This window comes from Rhineura floridana, chromosome 5, assembly GCF_030035675.1.
Source record: "Rhineura floridana isolate rRhiFlo1 chromosome 5, rRhiFlo1.hap2, whole genome shotgun sequence".
Lineage (NCBI taxonomy): Eukaryota > Metazoa > Chordata > Lepidosauria > Squamata > Rhineuridae > Rhineura > Rhineura floridana.
The window spans coordinates 125851886-125858357 of record NC_084484.1 but is presented as its reverse complement, the minus strand read 5'-3'; positions in this window follow the sequence as shown (position 1 = coordinate 125858357).

Sequence of the window (6472 nt, the reverse complement as noted above, 5' to 3'; positions counted from 1 at the left end):
ACGGATAGTCTCACTTTCCAAACTGGAGGGACTGGACAGCAGTAAGAGCCAGAAAACATTGTCATATTTGGCGATAATCAGTGAATATGTGTGTGAGGGGCAGATGGACTGTGCTCAGTAAGCCCCCCACTGTCTCTCTTCATGTGTGGATGCATCTATGCACAGAGGCTGTGCACATTAACTATCTGCACATAAATGATGTCCATATATTCTGGTACCTTGAAAAAAAATCCAAGGTCCAGGTTATGCAGACATAGTGTATACATATACAGTTTGTACCCAAGTATGCTCTGGACCCAGCTTTAGATGAATCTGCAATGGGCAGGAGTAGGAGCTAGTGGGCATAATCCTGCTCCTCCCCTCTATACCTTCAGTAAGCACAAACATGCCTTCTGCACAGGGGTGAAAGGTCTTTCCATTGCTTCCTACTCTACTCCCTTCTACCACTGCTTCTTCTTCTGGGGAAGGGCCTTAGCTCAAGTGTACAACATGGTTTGAATGCAGAAGGTCCCAGGTTCAACCACTGGCATCACCAGCCAGGGTAAGGAGAGAACCTTGTTGGAAACCCTGGAGAGCCGCTGCCAATCAGTGTAGACAATACTGAGCTAGATGCACCAGTGGTCTGACTCAGTATAAGGTAGTTTCTATGTTTCTAGTAGTAGTTTATTGGAATCTGTCCTTTAATTTTAACTGTTGAATCCAGGATTTTCTGGCCCTTCCTAGCCTGCTTCCAATGCCTACTACCCTTCTGTTCCTTCTGCCTATGGGCCGTCGTCCTAGAAATGTCTGACTCAGCTCTAGGGTTGATCCTTCTAGAAGTTCCAGCCAGCCCTGATCCTGTTTACACTTTGTCTCTCAGTCAGCAGGCAGGTCAGCTGAATGAGAAAAATGGAAAAACCTGCCAACAGTCCAAAGTAAAGCACTAACATTTGTTATCATATTCATTACCCCAAACAATTTACCTGTCCTGAAGATGATAAGGTCATCTTGCTCTTTCCCAAGTTAACAGAAATGTTTTCCTTATGCTTCATTGTTTTACAGTTTACTCCTGAACATTTTTGTATCGTTTTAAGGTTTTGCACTGCATTTGAGCAATATATTTTTGTATGATATCTGAACAAATAAAGATAGTTTGAGAGGAATGCCTTGAATCAACAAGTGATAATCCACTCTGTCCAAAGTACTGTTAGAGTCTAATTTGCCCATATTTCTATGTTGCTGGAGCCCCACTTGTATATATAATACCTATGGCATGGTTTGTGGAAAACAAATAGACATTGATCTGTGTTTTCATCTGGGCAGTTTACAAGAAAGTTATGGATATATAAAAGATATTTCCCAGGTTGAGGTAAAAAAAAAAAAGCTACCTGTTTCTTCTACAGACAATCCAAAGTAGATGGAAATTTAAAACCTGACTTTTAGGATATGAGCTGTGACTTATGAAGCTCTTCCATGCTCTTGTCCCTAGCTTGCATTCTTAGTCATGTAAGGCACTGGTGAAGTCCAACAGGGCTAGCCAAGGCTCTATGTGAACTGAGTGTTTCCCCTAAAACATGTCCCTGCGTCCTCTGCAATGTGTTGGGGTTCCTTATTTCACGGAAGGGAGACAGAGAGAGAATGGACAATGACTGCTTTAAGGGAATCTTACTCCTATTCTGAGTCCTGACCTTAATTAAAAGTAGGTTGGAGGGCAACGTAATCTGGCTTGGTGAAGTTTTCCTTTTAATCTTGATTAAGGCAATAGTCTAATATACAGTATATTTACTTTGGAGTAAGTTCTATTGATCTTAAAGGGGCTATTGTCTGGGTAAACATATATAGCAGGGATGGGCAACCTCAGGTCAGGGGACCAAATCGGTCCTCCATGCCTCTCTGACCCTTGGGACTCTCCCCAAATCACACCCCCTCCTGAGCTACACCCCTGATTTGCTTCCTCCTTGAGCAGTTTTGCCTGGCAGAATGTGTCATTGCTCTGATCCTGCTTCTTGCTTGCCTGGATGGAGGATGTGTAGAAACTAGCCTACTGTGCAATGATACGATCCATATTTATTACTCTGCCCATGTTTGCTTCTGGCCCTACTCGCCACTGGCATGTGCCCCCAAAAGGTTACCCAGAAGGGAATCTGACCCTTGGGCTGAAAATGTTCCCCAACCCAAATGTATAGGAATGGGCTACATTGTAGGTAGGGGTGTAGTTGTCCAGGGTCTCAGAGGGACCCTTTAATTTTTTTGAAGCCAAGTCCCAGCAGAGTTCCTATGTCTCCAGCATCCTATGAGCCAATCAACATGAAAGGGGAGTGTGGTGGCCACTAAAAAGAGTTCTTACATGGTTCCTTGCTCTTTAAGAACATAAGGTCAGAGCCAATCAGAATGAAAGGAGGCGAGTCAGCCACTGAGAAGACTGTTCTCAGTAGCTAACACACTCCCTTTTCATGCTGATTAGCTCCTAGGGACACCTGTTGTTGTGGGAGAAGGCATTGGATAGAGAAGCAGAAAGCAATATTCAAACCTGGGCAGATTATAATATTAGAAGGCTGTATAATCTTAGAAGGGGCGTGGCTGTGAGCTGGCATGGCTGTGACTATCATGAAGGGATCCTGCACTTCTGAATTTGCCACTACACCACGGACTGTAGGCAGCTTTGTTTCCCCTCACACCCCCTCCAGGCTCTTATGCTGGTAAAGTTGTTGAATTTCAACATACTATCCATGGTATTATTTATTTTATTATTGCATTTATATCCCACCTTTCCTCCAAGGAGCTCAAGGTGGCGTACATGGTTCTTCTCCTTTGCATTTTTATCTTCACAACAGCCCTGTAAGGTAGGTTAGGCTGAGAGACTGTGACTGGCACAAGATCACCCAGCAAGCTTCATGGCTGAGTAGGGATTTGAACCTTGGTCTCCCAGGCCCTAGTCTAACACTCTAAATACTATCCATGATATTAGAGGCTGCAACAGAGGGAGCTGGCATTTTAACATGGGGGCCCCTTTTCTCACCTCACCTTGCTGGGACAGTGCCTTTTGTTTTGAATAGGTTTTTGAATTAGGTCACACAGGATAGAAGCATGAACCACAGGTTGCAAGAAAGCTAAACAGTTTCCTGTAAAAACATTGCTGAGCATTTATAGCAGACTTTTTCCACTTCCTAGAACTAACTTGAAAAGCCTATAAAAAGCATCTTGTGTGTGAGTGCACACAAAATGTGGCACATATAAGCCAAAATGTTGCTATATTATTACTTTCCTGTTCTGATTGATGCATGCCTTTGAGCATCTTCTAACAGACATAGCAACTCACAAACACAATAAGTCAAATACATGTATCAGGCAGGAGTACAACATGAAAGGAAATAACAGATCTGCTTGGCTAACAGCAAAACTGAACAGTGTCGACATCATATCCAGCCAGTACTGTATTAACTTCAGTTTAACAAACCCTTTAACCCCTATTCTCATTTTGAATGGAGTTAAAGTAATAAAGGAATGAAAGTGTATGTGACCCTATTGCTGAATTGTTTGTTTGTGAAAATGGTACCAAGTTGGACAGTCTCTAACAATGTCATTTTTAACCTAGTAAACTATGGACAGTCTAGCCACCCAGTGCTTTGGTGGAGCAAAACGAGTACAACAGAAAGAGACTGACTGTGACCACAGTGTAACTATGGGCATGTAATCACACTGTTTTCATTATTCATTTGGCCAGATAGGCGGCCTAAAAATAAAATTTTATTATTATTATTATTATTATTATTAAATATGGAGTTGGACTTAGACCAGGTGAACCTGACTTTAAATCTCTACTCAGTCACAATGTTTACTGGATGAACTTAGGACAGCTCATGGCTGGGGTCAGATGTAATGTTAAACATTGGTTTAGTGTTACAGGAATATACATGTCCAACCCATGAGGAGAGTGAAAACGTTTCCTTCTGTTTTTGTCTACCCACAGTTTAGCATTATATCCAAACCCTAATCTTAACAATGGTTAATCTTAACAATGGCTTGTTGAAATGCACCCTATTCATAATGGTTTGAAGGTTACTTGTTTTGTAAACTATAGTTAAGACTAGAAATGGGGGAGAAATTCAATTCAGTTTGCATTTAAAGCTGAATCTATCAAATTTGCACTTTCTGAAACAATATGAGAATCGAAATTCAACCAAAATTTGCAGTTATCCAAATTTTGCAATGCCGTTCTTCAACCAATGTTTACAAAATGAATATATTAGATAAAATGTGCATAAAATGAATATATTCATGACAATAACATACAAAAATGCATTATAAGGTGAAATTGCTTGCAAAAATGTGTACATTAGTTAAAACTGCATGTGTTTATTAGGAGATATTCATATTAAAGTACTGAAGCATTTTCATGAGCAATATTTTATGACTGTTGCTTCCAGCTTATAGTGCACATAGTGCTGTCTTTCAAGTCATTATGGGGGCAGGGTGGGGAACACATACAGCAGATAAGAGCTCTGGGAAAATGCTTATCCTGAACTTTATCTTCTCAGTGGGGAAATCTTTTTATTTTTACACCAAGATTGGTCAACCAGTGGTCTATGGGAAGCATCCAGACTCTGTTTTGATGTGACCCTCCCTGCTCCTCTATGCAAAGTGAGAGTGCTTCCTATTTGTTCATTTCCACAAGAAAATACATAAGATGCTGGAAGTATTTGAATATCAACATGTAAAAACCAATAGATCTTTATATCATTCTGTATGCATTCATTTTTTAAATGAAATATGGTAGTGAGAGTGAAATTAAAAAAACAGAGAGACTCCTGGGCGTTCATTCACCATCTATCTGTAAGAAGCTCAGAAACAGAGATGCTTTTGTTTTGCTGGTTTGGGATGCTGGTTTCAGCAGCCTTTGTTGTTTTGTGACAGGAAGAGATTAAAATGCTCTTCAATAAAGCTGTCCCCCTCTCCCCCTGTGTGTGTCCTATACAATTGCTTCATAGGCATCACAATTTCTTCATGGTAAGCCATGCATAAAGCATATTTCCCCACCCCCTGTTTAGTACTGGCCTGTTGGCATAAGGCTTCCACTGGACCAATGATATTCTAACATATTATTATGCAACTATAACCAGTGGTGGCTGACTGGGAGTGGAAGGCAGAAAGGCCAGTGGTAAGTGGAGCAAGAGCCAATGACAGGCAGCGTCTTCTAGTTTTGAAGCTACCCTCCTCCCTGCTGATTCCTACAAGAGCGCAACTGAGTCTAAGGAGGAGGAAGCTGACAGTTGGGATGGTGGGGCCACTCCTGGGTTGGTTATAAGTAAGAAGGCAGGCAGGTGGGGGCTGGCTAAGGGTGGACTGAGGCTGGTGGGGTAATGCCCCATTTATCCTAATGGGCCAGTCTCCAGTGAGTGTAACTTCACTATACTGGCATAAATTTGTGTTCTGCCTCCAATCCCAGTCACTAGGTTTAACACAGAAGAGAATAATTCTCACACAAAGATTCATATATGCTCAAAAGAGGAAATCTCTCCTGGCTTTCCCCTGCTCTGGCAGAGAAATGGGGATTCCATATTTCTGCTCTTCTTCTACCTAAAAGAGTGTTCCTGATACAAGCATCAGGTGAGAGACAGTCCTTTCCAAGCTGGAGACTTCACACTCAATTCTCATGAACCTGAATTGTGGAGACTTCCTAGCTCTTGGAAGCTTGCCTGCATATCTCCATCCATTATCACCCTTTCCTGAGGTTTACCTGTGTACCTGACAAGTACCACATAAGGTCTTCTTCACACAGGGTCTTCTTCATTGAGGTCTTGGTGGCTTTGGTGACCCATCTGAGGATAGCAGAGGTTCACATCTACCCCTACTTTGATGGTGTGCCAATCATATCACCCTTGGATCAGAGTGCAGTAGTAATCTGACTTTCCCAGGGACATTGACTTCTCATCAATTACTCCAAGAACTCTCTCCTAACTCTTGGAGACTCCTTCCTGCAACTGACAGACTAACTCTATTCAGACAAAAGGGAGTCTTGGCTCTCACTTTATCAAACTAGAAGATCAGAAGCAGAAGGTCCATTCAGCTCCTGTCACTGGCCTGCCTTCTTATTTTTATTTATTTATTTGTTTATTTATTATTTGATTTATATCCCGCCCTTCCTCCCAGCAGGAGGTAAGAGTCTTCCGCATGGGGTGCCTTCCAGGCTCTTTTTCTCCTGCTATCCTGCAAGGATCAGATCACAGGAAGACTGGATCATGTATTACAACTGCACAGAAGATTAATATAATATTCATCATGATCAGGTGACACTCCTGGTTGTCTTGCCAACTGGCAAGGGTTCCTTTGGATTCAGAGGCAATAAACACACAGGTAGGTGACAGTTAGAGATTTTATTCAGTAGCAGGCAAAAGGATACAGACAGCAAAATCTACTGAGCTTACCCATTCAGTTGTCAGGAGCTCCAAGCAAACAACAGAGAGACCCCAGCTGATGGTCAGTATGCAGCACC